Genomic DNA, 19,442 nt, shown 5'->3' with positions numbered 1-19,442 from the left:
GGAATATGTCCCATGTCTTAAAACATGATTTGTTTTACTTTAAGGTTATAATTACCTTATTTGAGCTTCATATGTTGCCTAATTTTGTTTTATCTCAGTAAAGGGTATGAAAGTTAACCTCTTACTGATGCCATGTTCAATTTAACTTTTGCATAATTAACATTATTTTCATAGCTGAAAGTCAATATACATTTTCATCAAATGTTTCACTCTTCAACATGAAGTCAGAGATGAGGCTTAATCAATTTAATAGAAACAAAATCAATTTCATAGCTACAGGGTAAACAGATTGTTAATCTTATATTTGAGAAATAGAATTCTCTTCATTAGTGTCATTGTACTCTGGTCAACATATGAGATAATATTAATATTAATTATCATCCTACAATATCTCCAAAATGGAGACTTATTTTTTGAAGTTTGATTTGCAGGTTTGTTCTTGTGTGTGTTTGTCTATCTAGGTTTGTACCAGTGACTACAGGCTTTGAATGGAATATTACCGAAAAACTGTAGCAATCAGGGGTAAAGCAACATATTGAGTAAAATTTTAACATTTCCTTCTTCTGATCTTAGTGATTTCTGAGAGGAAAATTGGTCCTAATGTTTTGTCATACAAAGATTTTTGACATCAAAATATGATCACTTTTTAAATTTACTTTAAAAGGATTTTGTATGTGGATTTTTATTACATGTCTTTAATATGAATTTTTTATGTTGATGAACTTCCTAACAGGAATCTATAATCAATTTTTGCACTAGTTTCATATTCAGATTTTGCATGATATAAAACTACTACAATGTATATATGTATAGATGTTTTTCAATAAGATGTTAGGCAATTATAAGTTATAAAGAGAAACACACAGAAATTTTATTAGCACATTACATAAATAAAATTTTTCTATCAATATTAAATACTTTATAATTCACTACTTGGACGTCCCTAACTAACTTTCCTAAATACTGATTTAGCATAAATTTTCACGAAATTTATATCATTTTATGTGTGTGAGTGTTTGCACTGTATGGTGCACTATGTGTATGTAATACACACCAAGGCCATAGATATCCATCAGAAATGAATTTACAGGAGATTTTGACAAGCATGTGTGTATGAGGACTCAAATTCATGTGTTCTGACTAATGAATTTAATTTATATTATTTTTAGATTTCAGGGAAATTTAATACCATCTACCTAGCAGGCAAACATCTGAGTACAACAGCAGAAAATAGCCAAGTGAGGATGCTGATGCGTGAGGTTAAGTATTTTAACCAATACAGAGTCATGAGCATGACGTTCTATGTCAGGTAAGAAAAGTTATTTGTGTAGAAGAAACAATATGTTGAAATGGGAATATAGGCTTTACAATATGTCTCTGAAAATGAGAAGATGACTTGGATCTAATAGTCAATTGAGGAATGCTGAAGTTGAGAATGACTGCAACTAAAATATATTAAACTTTAGTTTTCGCATCTTGATATTTGTTCTTTTTTAATATTAAAATCACTAAACCATCACAGTAAAAAATACATTGTATAATGAAACCTATGTTACCTAAAAGTAAAATACTAATAAATGTGAATATGAGTAAAGCAAATGATATCAAATATGACAAAAGCACTGTTTATACCTTCACTGTAAAGAATTCTCCTCCTCTTGAAAACCAGCCTCATTACTGGATACCTAGTCCTGCATCAACGAAGTCACTTGATTTGCTTTGATGACTTGAGAAATCCTAACTATTATAAATCTGAGCCCCATTCTCACCCTCAACCCTTGGTGCACACAGTAAGTAGGTGTATTTCTGACAGGAATTGCAGAATTAAAAGATGATTAATGAAGATATTTATAAACCAACAAATAGCATCATAGAAGACATGCTCAAGGCTATGAGTGTGTCTCACTTTCTGTATGATGTGATTTCTTTTGAGGACAAATATTGACTTGTGCATCTTAATTAGGAAAAATGGGATGTGCAAACTACACACAGTTTGGGCTGATAAATTTCCGTGGACGAATAGCTTTATTTCAAGTGAGTGTCACTGGTTCATGATTTTCTACATTACTTACACGTTTGGTTAGGAATGTGATTTTTATCAAAGGTGCCTCTATTAGATAAATGATATATTGTTTCTCATTTACAGGGAATTTTTACATAAAAGTATGTCCCAAAAGAAGTGGGACTGATTCAATCCCTGGAATATGGGTCGTGTGTGATCCTGCTCTTGATTTTCCAGAAATCTACTTTCATGGAACACATGAGGGAGGCATACATCGAAGTGAGTAAAATTGCTGTTATCTGATTTCCTGCAGTATGGGAGTAGGAAATGCACTCATGAGTGAATCTTGCTAGTTGGCACAAAAGAAACATATCAAACAAATAAATATTAATTTTGCAAAAGTTGGTCAAATACATTCATATACTTGATTTATTATTTCATGTTAGAAGATAAGATATTTTTCTGATTCAATAATGTAAATCAGAAATGATAATATATGTTGTCATATGCTCAAAATGAGATTATTATGCCAGGAATTACAATGTCGTTTAAAAATGATATAAGCAACAACATATATGATACACTTCTAAATTACATTATATGGACTAAAAGTGTTATATTTATGAATGGAGATTTCTTGTTTCATAAATTATTACTCTATATGAAATAATATGTATTTTGTTTAATATAAAATATATTGTAATGATTACAATAATATGATAAGTATAGGCATATGATGATAAACAGTAAAACAAAATGCTATGAATTTAAAGGAGAGTGTGGATGGGCACACACACACATTTTTATGTGGAAGTTTCAGAATAGTGTAACTGTACTAAAATCTCAAAGCTAAACTATAACAAATAAACAAATAAATAAATAGGAAACTCAATATCATCTTTTTATGATGAAAATTTATTTACTACCAGGACCAAGTGAAATTTATATTGTGATACATCTTGTCTCAAACACCACCATCCTATTTGAAGCCAGATTTCTTAATCATCTGAATTACAAGCAGAATCTGACAGGAGCACTTGGTATGTAAATCTTACATGGGGGATTTTTTTTTTTTTACTTTTCATTAAATACAAAATAACTCTGTCACCTGAGTTTAGTTTCATGACACACTGATGTAGGAATGTGTTTACTAACATATTTCAAGAATAATCATGATTGTCTTAAATTCAAGGTGAATCATGTGGGACAATTTCTAAAATAATTTAAAAATGATATTAATATTTGTAAGTATAAATCAGGATCTTAAATATGATTGGATAGAGTTATTATCTAACCCTTAGAAAGAATATCAGACCTGACTTCAGAATGTTTCCCTGACTGCCTTCATTCTTCTGGTAGGGAGGGTAAGGTGAAGTAGCAAGATTGACCTACTGATGAGAAGATTTGGAGAAGTTGTAGGTGTGATTACAGTGGCTGTCTTTCCTTACTTTTCTTTCATGAAATGCAGCAACTGGAACAAACCTTACTGAAGAAATGTGGGAAGAATATGTGAAGCTGACTCAGCAGTCGAAAATTCCTACTAAAAATATTGAAAATGTCTATGAAACAGGTAATTTGGTTCCTTTAAAAGTTACTTGAATTTAGAGCAAATGATAGATTCTTGTATTGTATCTCAGCAACCTAAAATCTTTACAACAATATGAAGGAAATCCAATAGTATTTTAAAATGTCTCACTCTTTGTCTCACCTCACAGATGCATGCCCTAAATGGGAACATTGATCTCATGCACAGTAGTCTTGTATTAATCATGATTCTTAATAATCTGGAATTAAATTTTAATTGATTCAAGTTTGTAAATACAATTCAGGAATTTCTGTACACCCTACTGCTATTGGAAATTATTACTGACTTCATGTATGATTATTTACATTTATTCCAGTATTGTAAAAGAGTTTTCACTAGTGTATCCAATGCACATCATTCAATAAAATTTTCAGGATCCAATATCAAGGTCACATTCATCACTCCATCATGAATCAGAATATTTTGTTCATTTCAAAATGTAGGAACTACAATAATATGAAACTCCTAATGATATCAGGTATTTCAGTTAGTTTTCTGTTGGTAGTTTATTTTGGAAATTTTCAAAAATATCTGAAAGGATCATGTTGAAGTCCTTCTTTGTCAACTTAGGGTAAACTGAGGTGAAGGCATAGATTTGGCAATTCATCACTCAGCAGATTATTCTCTGACAGAGTTCATTGGAGCCAGCATTTCCTGTGACCTACAAGACGATACTGGAACTCTTTGTGGACTGGAGAGAAGGGAAAGGAAATAAAACAGGGAAAAGAATCACAAACACACACACACACACACACACACAAGCACACACATACAAGCACAGATTTTCACTGAATGAAGTATGAGAATCTCTGTAATAATTTTATTTTACCCTTCCACTAATTATAGATCCCAACAAAATCTTTCATGTAGAATGAATATGACAATGCAATTATATTCTACTTCTCTTTCAGTGAATGTTTATTTTTATAAAGTTTGTTTCCAAATTTCCTTAAAAACAGTTTGCATATTAAAAAAGAAGAAAAAAATTCAATACCAAGAATTCTCACATGTTTATAATTAAGCAATTTGTTATAGTTTACAAAATACAGATAAATTTCCAGCCATTTTCTTTTTACTGAAAATTTTTATTACAGGCTGTAATATTTGGTTAATATAGAGTTGTTCAATTATTTCATCATTTATCTTAAGTAATATAATAAGAATCTTAAAATATTAACATGTAAACTTTTATTTAATATCTATCAGGTAGTTTCACATTAACTACTCATGGTACACATCTATGATCACCAACGTTTTTATTAAATCATCTAGAAGCTGTGGGCAATACCGAGACCAAGAAATACATCACCAATTTTATCACCTGCCCAGTTTTAGACAAAGAGTCATGAGAGGTCGTGCTGGTAGAGTTGCCATTGTTTTTGTTCACTGACCACAAATATTTCCTGGCTCAACTATTAAGAGTGTGCCTTTCAGAACTTCAAATCAATACCTAAGATTTTGTCTGTAGAACCAAGGCAATATCTCCGAGCACACGTGCATTCAGGTGGGAGGAGACCTTTTCTCAAATACTTGGTGTGCTGTGGCACAGATGCCCCTGTGCACTGGGTATCACCTTCACCCACTGCCCTGCCTCAGTGTTAAACTAAATATCTGACCTGACTACACCTTAGGCAAAACTGTGCTACTGCACATATGGTCCATTTAGAGCTAGCATAACTCTGAGACATCACAGTGCATACATGGTCTTTTAAGATCAAGCAGGATAACAATCGAGAATGCAATATCATTCGACAGAAGTGTGTACCATAGCCTACATGCAGCAAATATGTACATTGTCAGTCAATGCGTTTAACATGAGGCTCCATGCTCATATCAGGAAAAATAGTGTCCCTATTCTTTACATCTGGTGGTACCTCCTTCTTTTTCAGCAAACAGCTCACAGTTTGGGAGAACAGCTGCTCTTCTGTGAGTTGATGGATTGGACTGGGGCTGGTCACAGTGAGATGTTTGAGCTGAACCACAAAAGGACACAGACAGATTCAGAATTTCAGACTGTTCACATAAAGCAGTTATATATTGAGTAGTAATTATAATTTTACAATTAAAAGTTTTATAATTAAGTTCCCTTTTAAAAAGAACAGAATAAAACAGACTTAGAGAAAGAGCAGACTAAGATATTACATTCTAGATTGAAGGCCATAAATGGAAAATAAGAGGATTCTTTAAGTCAAAGTAAATAATCTACTAGGAATCCAATTTGGAACTTACAAAAAAATGAAGGATGTTTCCACGACACAGAAAAATATAGGCTGATTGTCAAGGCTGGAGATAGCTGTTCCCGTGATTCAGAGAAAGGTTGGGCAATTGTCGAAGCAATCAGCTCTCTCTGTCATTTCTGTAGTTTTAAAAGGTACTTGCTCTGTACTTCCTGCATAATCAGGTAATATTTATTTCCTCTCAGGGCTAGGCTTGAAGACTAGATAGGTATAGTCTCACATATTGATTGAGAAAATGGTTTTCGATCTAAGAAGATAGTCCTAGGTTATAAATGGAAGATTTGATAGAAAAATTATTTAAAACCTCTAAACTCATCAAGATAGTACCTTTTTCCAGGTTGCCTAATCAAAATGTTGTGGACACTGTGAATGTAAATTTTACCGGGTACATTTTTTATAATTTTTATTTTTATTTATGGTTTATTAATAATAGAGAAGAAACTTTTATTGGACTAAAAGTGTAAATTGTGGGGAGTAGTTTTCTGTGATGTGTATTCAGATGTTGATTTATGTCCCTTGACATTTGTTGCAGTCTGGACTATAGTATGGTCAAACATGTGTGGTTTCTATGATACATAAAATACTGTTATCCAACACTTCTTATTAATTAAGGATAGAAGTCATCAGCCAATTACCTGAGTAGTAGAGAATAAGGAAGAATTTCTAATACTAGTCAGGAAGTCCAAGAAGGAGAGGGAAGAGAGTAGAGTAGGACCAAATGTGAAGAAGAAGTGAAGAAATCACATGGAGAGAAAGTAAATATACAATTGCATTAAATGTTTCACTATGCTACACAAATTTTGTGATGATTCTAAATAAATGTAATAGAAATTTAAATTCAATTCTATATCTGCAGGACACGCACATTGTATATATTTGAGGAATAGATCTCTTTCTTTTAGAATCATTATAATATATAATTTTCTCAGCCATTTTCTTTTTACAGTAAGGCTATAATTTGTGGTTAAACAGCAGACACAAAAGACACAGCTGTTCTGTACTCACTGATGAGTGACCATTAGCCCAAAAGCTACATTGCGCATTATACAACCCACAGACCATAGTAAGCTTAGGATGAAGGAAGAACAGGGTTGAAGTTTCAGTCCTTCATTGAGGGCAGAAACAGGATGATATTAGGAGATGGAGGGAGGGGTGTAGCTGGGAGGTAGAATGGAGTGGTGGGAAATAAGGAGGACATTATCGGGTACCGAGGGGATGAGAGATAGATAAAGAGTGTCAGGAAATCAAATAAAAATATGTAGCAGTGGGGGATGAGGAACTGGGGATAGCCACTTGAGGGTCCTTGACAACAGAGAATGGAGAGGCTCCCAGCAACCAACGGGGATGACTTTAGCCAAAATGCACAAAGAAGTAGAGATAGAACCTATGGAGACCACTGCTAGTAGATAGGCACTGCGCCTAGTCAAGGGATGGCACCACCACCAATCTAAGAGTTTTTAACCCAGAAATATACCTTTGCAAAGGAACAACACAGTAAAAAAAAAAAATGCATCAGAGAGTGAAGAAAGGGCCATCAGAGTACTGCCCCACATGGGGATTCATTCTGTCTGCAGACATCAATCCTGACACTGTTGCCACTGTCAAAAGGCTCTTGCTGACAGGAAAGAGGTGTGGCTGTTTTTTTGGGAAATTCAGCCAGCAACCAACCAATGAAGATATGAATGCTTGGAAAAAAACATCAAACTGAGCTCTAAGACCCTGGTAGGAGAGCTGGCCGAAGGACTGCAGGAGCAAAGGGTGACTGAATGAAAGATTGAGGTTAACTCTTCCTGAGTGCAACAGACACTGTTATAGGGTACTATAGCCAGGTGGATAAGTCCATGTATGCATATATTTGGGAAACACTAACTGAACCTTGTGGGTTAAAAGAAATGAAGTGTAGCTGATCTTTGACATTTTATAAGTTCCTCTTTCTTCCATACTTCTCCACTATTTTTTTTAATTCTTTCAACCATCTAATTGAATAAGAGAAAAGAGAGAGAATGAAAAGTAGAGGAAGAGGGCCTCCCAGGAGCTCTAATGGGGACAGTATCTCAGGTAAGGAGACAGCAACACCTGCCCAAAACAGGAAGTAACTGGGACCCACTGGGATCCAGAAATTCACTCCTGGCCCAGAGGAAAGGTCCCTTCTGTCTGAGCCTGAGTGCTCAGCAGATCCTGGGAGTCAGCTCTGCACCCAGTCTCACAGAACCCAGAGGAAGCGTAGCTACCAGGAGCTCTAACCCAAACAGTAGAGCAGTATCTTAGGCCAGGAGGCAGCAACACCTGCCCCAAACAGAGAGTAACCAGGACCCATGGGGACCCAGGAAATCACTCCTGACCCAGAGCTTTGGTTCCTTCTGGTCTCCATCTGAGCACTGAGATTATCTTGGACCTCAGCTCTAACCCCAGCAGTAAAACCCATCCCAAGCAGTTCTAATACAACCAAGATAATAGGAAATACAGATTCCAGTCAGAGACAGTGCAGATAGCACGAAGGAGATCCAGATGGTGAAAGACAAGTGCAAGAACATAAGCAACAGTAACCCAAGGTACTTGGCATCATTACTACCTAGTTCTCCAAAAATAGAAAGTCCTGAACTCCCCATAACACCAGGAAAGCAAGAGCCAGATCTAAAATCATGTCTAATGATGATGATAGAGGACTTTAAGAAGGACATAAATAACAATCTCAAAGAATTTGAGGAGAACACAGGCAAACAGGTAGAAGCCCTTAAATAGAAAACAGAAAAATCCCTTAAAAAATTACAAGAGAACACAACAAAGAAGGTGAAGGAATTTAACAAAACCATCCAGGACATAAAAATGGAGTAGCAAAAATAAAGAAATCAAAAAGGGAGACTACCCAGGAAAGAAATCAGGAGTCATAGATGCAAGGATCCCCGACAGAATACAAGAGATAGAAGAGAAAATCTCAGGTGAAGAAGATAACATAGAAAATATTGACACAGCTGTCAAAGAAAACACAAAATGCAAAAAGTTCTTAACACAAAACATCCAGGAAATCCAGGACACAATGAGAAGACCAAACCTAAGGATAATAGGTATAGAAGAGAGTGAAGATTCCCAACTGAAAGGGCCAATAAATATCTTCAACAAAAGTATAAAAGAAAACTTCCCTAACCTAAGGAATGAGATGCCCATAATCATACAAGAAGCCTACAGAATGCCAAATAAGCTAGACCAGAAAAGAAATACCTCCCATCACATAATAATCAAAACACAAAATGCACAAAACAAAGAAAGAGTTTTAAAAGCAATAAGGGAAAAAGGCCAAGTACCATATAAAGGCAGACCTATCAGAATTACACCTGACTTTTCACCAGATATTATAAAACCCAGAAGATCCTGGACAGATGTCATGCAGACCATAAGAGAACATAAATGCCAACCCAGGCTACTATACCCAGCAAAACTCTCAATTACCATAGATGGAGAAACCAAGATATTCCAAGAAAAAAACAAATTTACACAGTGACTTTCCAGAAACCCAGCACTACAAAGGATAATAGCAGGAAAGCTCCAAGACAAGGAGGGCAATCATACCCTAGAAAGAGCAAGAAAGTAATCCTCTTCCAGCAAACCCAAAAGAAGATAACCACACAAACAAAGCTTCCACTGTTAGCAAAAATAACAGGAAGAAACAATCCCCTCTGCTTAATATCTCTTAACATCAATGGACTCAATTCCCCAATAAAAAGGCACTGACTAATAGACCGGATACACAAACAGGACCCAGCTTTTTGCTGCATACAGGAAGCCCACCTCAGCAGCAAAGACAGAGACTACCTTAGAGTAAAAGGTTGGAAAACAAATTTTCAAGCAAATGGCCCTAAGAAACAAGCTGGAGTAGCTGTTCTAATATTGAATAAAATTGACTTTCAACTTAAACCTATCAAAAAGGATAAAGAAGGACATTTCATAATTGTCAAAGGAAAAATCAGCCAACATGAACTCTCAATTCTGAACATATATGCACCAAATGCAAGAGCACACACTTTCATAAAAGAAACCTTACTAAAGCTCAAAACACACATTGGACCTCACACAATAATAGTGGGAGACTTCTACACCACACTCTCAGAAATAGACAGATTATGGAAACAGAAACTAAACAGATATACAGTGAAACTAACAGAAGTTATGAATCAAATGGACCTAACAGATATGTATAGAACATTTCACCCTAAAGCAAAAGAATATACTTTTTTCTCAGCACATCATGGTACCTTCTCCAAAATAGACCATATAATTGGTCACAAAACAGACCAAAACAGATACAAAATAATTGCAATAATCCCATGCATCCTATCAGATCACCATGGTCTAAGGCTGGTCTTCAATAACGACAAAGAAAATGGAAAGCTCACATTCACGTGGAAACTGAACAACTCCCTATTCATTGATAATCTTGTCAGGAAAGAAATAAAAAATTAAAGACTTTTAAGAATTTAATGAAAATGATGACACATCATACCAAAACATATGTGATACAATTAAAAGCAGTGGTAAGAGGAAAACTCATAGCTCTAAGTGCATACAAAAAGAAACTGGAGAGAGCTTACACTAACAGCTTTACAACATACCTGAAAGCCCTAGAACAAAAAGAAGCTAATACACCCAAGAGGAGTAGATGGAAGGAAATAATCAAACTCAGGGCTGAAATCAACCAAATAGAAACAAAAAGAACTATCCAAAGAATCAATTAAAACCAGGAGCTGGTGCTTTCAAAAAATCAACAAGATAGATAAATGCTTAGCCAGACTAATCAGAGGGCAGAGAGACAGTATCCAAATTAATAAAATCAGAACTGAAAAGGGTGACATTACAACAAAAAGCAAGGAAATTCAAAGAATCAACAGATCCTACTACAAAAGCCTATACTCAACAAAATTGGAAAATCTGGATGAAAAGGACAATTTTCTAGACAAATACCGGTTACCAATATTAAATCAGATGACGATAAACCATCTAGACAGTCCCATAACCCTGAAAGAAATAGAAGCTGTCATTAAAAGTCTTCCCACCAAAAAAAGCCTGGGACCAGATGGTTTTAGTGCAGAATTCTATCAGACATTCAAGGAAGACCTAATACCAATTCTCTTCAAACTATTCCACAAAATAGAAACAGAAGGAGCACTACCCAATTCATTCTATGAAGCCACAATTACGCTCATACATAAACCACACGAAGACCCAACAAAGAAAGAGAACTTCAGACCAATATCCCTTATGAACATCGATGCAAAAATATTCAATAAAATTCCCACAAACCGAATCCAAGAACAAACACCTCAAAAAATTATGCATCATGATCAAGAATGCTTTATCCCAGGAATGCAGTGTTGGTTCAATATATGGAAATCCATCAATGTAATCCACTACATAAACAAACTCAAAGAAAAAACCACATGGTCATATCATTAGATTCTGAGAAAACATTTGACAAAATTCAACACCCCTTCTAATAAAAGTCTTGGAAAGATCAGGAATTCAAGGTCTATACCTAAACACAGTAAAAGCAATATACAGCAAACCAGTAGCAAGCAACAAACTAAATGGAGAGAAACTTGAAGGAATCCTACTAAAATCAGGAACTAGGCAAGGCTGCCCACTCTCCCCCTACTTATTCAATATAGTAGTGGAAGTCCTAGCCAGAGCAATTAGGCAACACAAGGAGGTAAAAGAGATACAAATTGGAAAGTAAGGAGTCAAAATTTCACTATTTGCAGATGATAAGATAGTATACTTAAGTGACTCCAAAACTTCCACCAGAGAATACCTAAACCTGATAAACAACTTTAGCAAAGTGGCTGGATATAAAATTAACTCAAGCAAATCAGTAGCCTTCCTCTACTCAAAAGATAAACTGGCTGAGAAAGAAATTATGGAAATGACACCCTTCACAATAGTCACAAATAACATAAACTAACTTGGTGTGAATCTAACCAAGTAAGTTAAAAAATATATGACACACACTTCAAGCCCATGAAGAAGGAAATTGAAACAGATCTCAGAAGATGGAAAGATCTTTCATGCTCATGGATTGGAAGGATTTATATAGTAAAAATGGTTATCTTGTCAAAAGGAATCTACAGATTTAATGCAATCCCCATCAAAATTCCCACTCAATTTTTCACAGTGATAGAAAGGACAATCTTAAAATTCATTTGTAATAACAAAATACCTAGGATAGTGAAAACTACTCTCAGCAATAAAAGAAATTCCGGGTGAATCACCATCCCTGATTTCAAGCTGTAGTACAAAGCAATAGTGATAAAAACTGCATGGTATTGGAACAGAGACAGGCAAGAGGATCAATGCAATAAAATAGAAGACCCAGAAATGAACCTCCATTCCTACGGTCACTTAATCTTTGACAAAGGAGCTAAACCCATCCAGTGGAAAAAAGACAGCATTTTCAACAAATGGTGCTGGTCAAATGGAGGTCAGCATGTAGAAGAATGCAAATTGATCCATACTTATTTCCTTGTACAAACCTCAATTCCAAGTGGATCAAGGACCTCCGCATAAAACCAGCTACACTGAAATTAATAGAAGAGAAATTGGGGAAAAGCCTCGAACACATGGACACAGGAGAAAATTTTCTGAACAGAACACCAATGGCTTATGCTCCAAGATCAAGAATTAACAAACGGGACCTCATAAAACTTCAAAGCTTCTGTAAAGCAAAGGACACAGTCAATAGGACAAAAAGGCAACCAACAGATTGGGAAAAGATCTTCACCAACCCTACATCTGATAGAGGGCTAATACCCAAGGTATACAAAGAACTGAAGAAATTAGACTCTAGACAGTCAAATAACCCTATTAAAAATGGGGCACAGAGCTGAACAAAGAATTCTTAACTGAGGAAAATCGAATGGCCGAGGAGCATCTAAAGAATTGTTCAGTATCCCTAGTCATCAGGGAAATGCAAATCAAAACAACCCTGAGATTCTACCTCTCACTAGTCAGAATGGCTAAGATTAAAACTCAGGTGATAGTAGATGCTGGCGAGTATGTGGAGAAAGAGGAACACTTCTCCATTGTTGGTGGGATTGTAAGCTGGTAAAATCAATATAAAAAGCAGTCTGGTGGTGCCTCAGAAAATTGAAGATAGTGTAACCTGAGGACCCAGCTATACCACCACTGGAAATATACCCAAAATATGTTTCAACATACTACAGGGTCACATGCTCCACTATGTTCATAGCAACCTTATTTATAATAGCCGAAAGTTGGTAAGAACACAGATGTCCTTCAACAGAATAATGTATACAGAAAATACCGGTACATTTATACAATGGAGTACTACTCAGCTATTAAAACAATGAGTTCATGAAATTCTTAGGCAAATGAATGGAGCTGGAAAATATCATCTTGAGTGAGGTGACCCTATCTCAAAAGAACACACATGGTATGTACTCACTGATAAGTAGATATTAGCCCAAAAGTTCGCAATACCTAAGACACAACGCAAAGACTATATGAAACTCCAGAAGAAGAAAGAAGACCAAAGTGTGGGTGCTTTGGTCCTTTTTAGAAGAAGTATCAAAAGATTCAACTAGAGTTGTCAAAGTCTAAACCTCCAGCCTGAGAGCACAAAGGGAGGGAGTCATGTCTCCACCTGTATAGGTAATTGAGGGTGGCCTTGTCAGACATTAGTGGAAGTGGCCATAGTCCTCAAAAGTTTGGATTCCCCAGTACTGGGGAATTCGAGAGCAGGGAGATGGGACTGGGAGGATGTTCGGTGCATACCTTCATAAAAATAGGAGGAAGGAATATGGGATAAGGGGTTTGGGGGAGAGTGGGAGAGAGATAACATTGAAGGGTAAATATGTAAAATATCAAATTTAAAAAAAACAGATAATGGGTCTGGAAAAAGAGAGAGTTTATTAACTTCAAATTATTTTCAAAAGTTTCTAGGAGATACTAATTGGCTAAAATCTTATTTTAAGCTTTCCACAAAAGAATTTAAGTTTCTGTTTAATATTCTCAAGAGAGATGCAAATCCTAATTTCCCTCAACAATTAGTTGACGAAAGAGGAATAATCTCAGAGAAAGAATCTTTTATTAATCGATATATTATATAGTCTGATTAGTTGTTGGCTGTTCTTTAACAGTCCTTTGATAAAAGAGATTATTTATATAGATTTATATTTCTTTAAATAGTGTCTTCATGACTCTCTGAGTGTGGAATGAGCAGCTCCTGAAGCTTCAGCCCTAATTTTACAAGAACTCTGAAAAAATTGGCTTTAAACAAAAGAGAGGGAACAGTACCCCCCAGAAGGAGTCCCCCGAAATACTCTCCATAATGCCTTGTTCACTTTTATCTCTCTAAAGCTGAAAGCTCATGGCAAATCTGCTGCTGACAGCCTCGCATCACCGAAACCAATAAAAACTATATCACAACTATGTGGAAGGACCCTCTTACACTTAAAGGGAGTGGCCCAGACCCAGTTCTCTTATGGGGCTGAGGATTGATATGTCTGTTTGATACCACATAGAACACAGCTAAATGGCTACTAAAAAGACTAATGAAATAAATAGATACCCCCACAAATCCAGGCCCAACCATAAATAAGATGAACAACAACTGACATCCAGGGATGAGAAATCTCCCTGAGAATTCCCATCTTTTTCCTTTTCAGGTAAAAATTAATTACCCATGATGTTTGCTGTTAGAAGTTCTAATCCAGATGCTGGCCTCTGAACTTATATTATTCAGACCTTCAATGGGCCATTGATAAGAATATCAAACAGCTAGAAACAGACATCACTAATCTGAAGAAATCTCTTGTTTTGCTGTCTGAAGAGACCTCCAAAAATTGTAAAGGACTTTATTGGACTTGATTTAATCTTTTACAATAGAAAAGACTGTGTACAGCTCTTGACTGTGTACATCCCTTAAAGAAGAATGTTGCCTTTACATAGACAAGACAGGAAGGGTTAAAGAGAGCATGAAATAGGTCAGAGAAGACCCTGAGAAAAGTCAGAGAGAGAAAGAGAAAGATGAGAGCTGATACAAGAATTGGTTTTCAGCCTCTCCATGGTTGTCAAACCTACTTTTTCCCATCTTGCGACCATTATTTGTGTTATTTTTGCTTATTTCTGCTGGTCCCTGGGCCTCACATAGGGTGACTAACTCTGTGAAACAACAGGTAAATAATTTTGTAGCAAAACCTACTCAGATACATTATCATAAGTTAGCTATGGAGGACCACGAGACTCAAGATGAAGTTGTTACTCTATCCAGGGTGTTCCCAAAACCTCTCTCCACCCAACTTAAACAATGGGACTTCTGCCCCTAGACCAAGCAGACAGGGGCCACACAGGATTCCCTCTGACTGGTGATCTGAAAACTTGCTTAGGCTGCGAGGCTAAGCACTGCATGGGAATATAAATAAAATTAAAAATATCTCTCTGGGCTCCCTGAGGGACAAGCCTAACTGCATAGGGGTTGATGTCAAAAGTATACCATCTCCAGGAAAAAGACAATGTAATGGATATGGCCCTCATGCCTCACTGGAGAACGACAGGGTGACTGGAGCAATTACAAAGTCCCCTTCAATTACTGGAGGTCAGGCCTCTATCCCCACCTTCACAAGACCATAATTGCCACAGCCCTTCTATACTTACAGAACGTAGGAGATGTCAGTGGCAGCCCTGCTTATACACTAAAGGCCTAAAATCAGCCATAGGCCTAAAATCAGCAGTAGGGCTGCCATACATGTATACTAACACCAAGTCTTGGGTCTCTGTGGAAAAACATTGAAACAGATGGCTATAAGCTAAAGTAAACAGGCAGCTTTTGTGGAAATTTACCAGCCTGAGTAGTCATAGAGCTTGTAAATAGATAGTCTTTGTGGATAATACCAACGTAGATAAGGACAAGTGAATCATAGGCAGAGTCAAAGTGACCTGTCCCATGAACCTTCACTCAGTTGATACCCTGTTCTGAAAGACATCTGTACTCCTCCAGAACACCCATGCTCCAGTGTCATCCCCTTCCCCACGTCCTGCATTTTTGTGTTTATAACCCCTGTGTGAATAAGAAAAAATAGATTTGAATTAATAAAATAAATAAAAATTTAAAATCTAAATAATAAGTAAGCAAAGAAATAAATAGTAAACTCTGCATTATGTTTTTATGTTGGCAAATTAGTTTATTACCAGGCCCAAGTGAATTTTATATTGTGATACATTTTATCTCAAACACCACAATCCTATTTTAAGCCCAGTGTTGTGATGATGGAAATAACCTCAGGAATCTGACAGGAACACTGGTATGTAAATCTTATAAGGGAGAAAATATTTAGATTTTTTTATTGGATGATATATTTACATTTCATATGTTATCCCCTTACCCCATAAAACCCCTCCCCCGCCCAGGAGCCCCCTATTCCATCACCCCTCCTCCTGCTTCTCTGTGGATGTGTCCCTACCTACCGCCCCATCGGGCAAGGGTGGGAGAAAAGATCCTTGGTCTCATGAAGGCTGGATGCCCCAGTGGGTGGGAATTTGAGGGTGGGTAAATAGATTTTTTCTTAATTGCAACCTAGCTGTGTCCCTGCATTTAGTTTCAGGGCACACTGGTACAGGAATGTTTTTACTAACATATTTCAAGTATAATCATGTTTGTGTATTATTCAAGTTGAATTGTGCAGGAGAATTATAATTCAATGATAATTTTAATATTCCTGATTTTGAATCAGTGTCTTAGATGTGATGTGATGGATACTTATTATATTATCCCCAGTAAGAATGTCTGACCTGACTTCAGAATGTTTCCCTGACTGGCATCACCATTCTGGTTGGGAGGGTGGAGTGAGGTAGCAGGATTTACCAACTGATAATAAGACCTGATGAACTTCAACTATTTGGTGTGACTATAGTGGCTGTCTATTCTGACTTTTCTTTCATGAAAAGCAGCAACTAGAACAAATATCACGGAAAAAAATGTGAAAAGAATACAGGAAGCTGAACTAGCAATTTAGAATTACTACTGAAAATATTGAGAATGTCTACAAAACAGGTAAGTCAATTCTTGTAGAAGTGACTTGAAATTAAAGCAAATAATATTCTTCTTTTCTATCTCAGTAATATAAAATCTTGACATAAAAAATGAAAGAAATCCAATTGTATTTTAAACTGTCTCCCACTTTGTCTCACTTTACAGATGTGTACCATAAATGGAAGTCTTGATCTCATCAGCAAAAACATTGTATTTGCCACTATTCTTGAATCACTGGAATTAAATTTTAGGATTCTTCAAGATTGTAAGCACAAAGTTTTCACAATTGTCACTCTGGAAATTCTACACTCTCCAATGTTATTGCAAATTATTATCAGCATTATGCAGGATTAATTGCATTGATTTCAATATAGCCATGAGGTGAAGGCTGCATTGAAGGAGAAGCCTTGAGGACACACTTGGAACAGAGCACCAAAGGACAGCACAGATGGCAAGTAATGTGGCACTTTGTGGGTATCAGCAGCCTAGTTGTGTTAGAAAATTTCAGAACCCAGGAGTGGTATAGCTGCATCCTCAGGTAGTACAATGTCTAATTTTCTGAGGAACTGCTAGACTGATTTCCAGAGTGGTTGTACCAGCTTGCAATCCCACCTGCAATGTAGGAGTCTTTCTCTACATCAAGGCTATCCCCCTGTCTCTAAATATTTAACCCAGAATTGCTCCTGTCTAAAGAAAACACAGGGACAAAGATGGAGAACAGACTAAATGAAAGCCTTTAGAGATTGTCTCATCTTGGGACACATCTCATATGCAATCATCAAACACAGACATTATTTCTGATGCCAAGAAGTGCTTGCTGACAGGAGCTTGATACAGCTGACTCCTGAGAGGCTCTGCCAGACTGTTACCAATACAGTTGTGGATGCTGTCTGCCAGCCATCAGATTGAACATAGCGACCCCAATACATGAGTTAGGGGAAGGGCTGAAGGACACCTATGGCATTTACAACACCATAAAAGAGCAACAATATCAAAAAAAACCAGACCCCTCTCCTATCAGATCTCCCAGAGACTAAAGCAACAAACAAAGGATACAGGTGGAGGGACACATGCCTTCAGCCTCATATGTAGCAGAGAATTAACTTTTCTGGCGACAATGGAGGAGAGACCCTTGATTCTGTGGAAACAGATGACCCAACATAGGGGAATGCTATAGTTCTGAGCCAGGTGGGGATGTGTGGGTGACCACACTCATAGGAATAGGATATAGAGGGGATGGTATAGGGAGTTTGTACAGGGGAAAGAGTTAATGGAAATAACATTTCAAATGTAAATAAATAAAATTACCAATAAACAAGAAAAAAAGAAAAAAACAAAAGTACAAACAAAGATGCCCCTGGAGAGCAGAGACATTCTAAAAACCATAAAAATATAAATAAAAATATATCATGACTTGCCCAGGTTAAGCTTGCTATATGTTAATAAAAACACGATGTCTTTGTGTCCTCACTTCACAGTTAAAATTCAGTAGGGCAGGTTTAGAAATTTTCTGCATTTACTTGACATCCAAAGGGATATAAGAGACTGTACTCCACCCAAATAAATACAATTGCATTTGACACACTCAATTTTGGGTCAAGAATTTAGTTAACATCCACACTTAGACAGAAATCTAACCTTAGAAAGAACCAGCCTGTAGGCTTAGATTTTTTTGAAACCTACTTTTAATAAGTATTATCACATTCTTGGACCCACCTTCTAGCCCACCATGCAACGGTTGGGGAGAAAAGATGATAAATAGTATAAGTGGATGTGGACCTGCTTAGAAGTAGTTCTTTGGGGGAATTCCCAACTCCAATTTTCATTCATCAGGATACCAGCAGTCCATTTCTGTAGTGTTAGGATATCAAACATGAATCAGAAGCTGTGGCTAGATTTAGCAGAAACTACCAATCCTCCGATGAATCTGCACAAGTCCTTGGCAGTGACCAGGATGAGCTGGGACACCAGGAGATTTTTCTTTGCTGTGCCTCTCTCAATGAAGTGACAATCAGCCAAAGTTAAGATGCAATACCAAGGAATCATTCCAAGATAGCTATGCAAGCTTGCAATCACTGTCTATCGAGTCCTTGTTATTTTACCTCCAAATATCACATACAACCTTGCATCTTGCCTCAGCAAATCCCTCTGAGTCTGTCTTAACAAAGCTAAGTGGGCTTCACCTGATATATCCAGAAATTTCCACACTATATGCACCCTTTTGTTTTAAAATCATCTTTTTCCCTAACATTAAAAATTTACATATAATACAATAAATATAAGAACCAAATCTAAGAACATTACATCACATTTTAAATGAACAGCTTATAAACAATATAGTCTAACTAAACTACCTTAAAGTTCTATTGGTATACAATAAGTTTCACAAAAATTGGCTTACATTTCTGTCAGTATTCTATAATTCAAACAAGACAACTTTAAGTATCTACTAATATATAATAAGAAACAAAACAACCTTAAATTCTTCTTGGTAAAATTTTTTTTAAAATATTTTTATTTTCTCTTTATATACCTTAAAATAAAACATTGTCCCCCCACCTCAAGTTCTACATTCCATAC

Source organism: Grammomys surdaster, unplaced genomic scaffold (genome assembly GCF_004785775.1).
Source record: "Grammomys surdaster isolate TR1022 unplaced genomic scaffold, NIH_TR_1.0 125832, whole genome shotgun sequence".
Classification (NCBI taxonomy): Eukaryota; Metazoa; Chordata; class Mammalia; order Rodentia; family Muridae; genus Grammomys; species Grammomys surdaster.
This window is presented reverse-complemented; position numbering follows the sequence as displayed.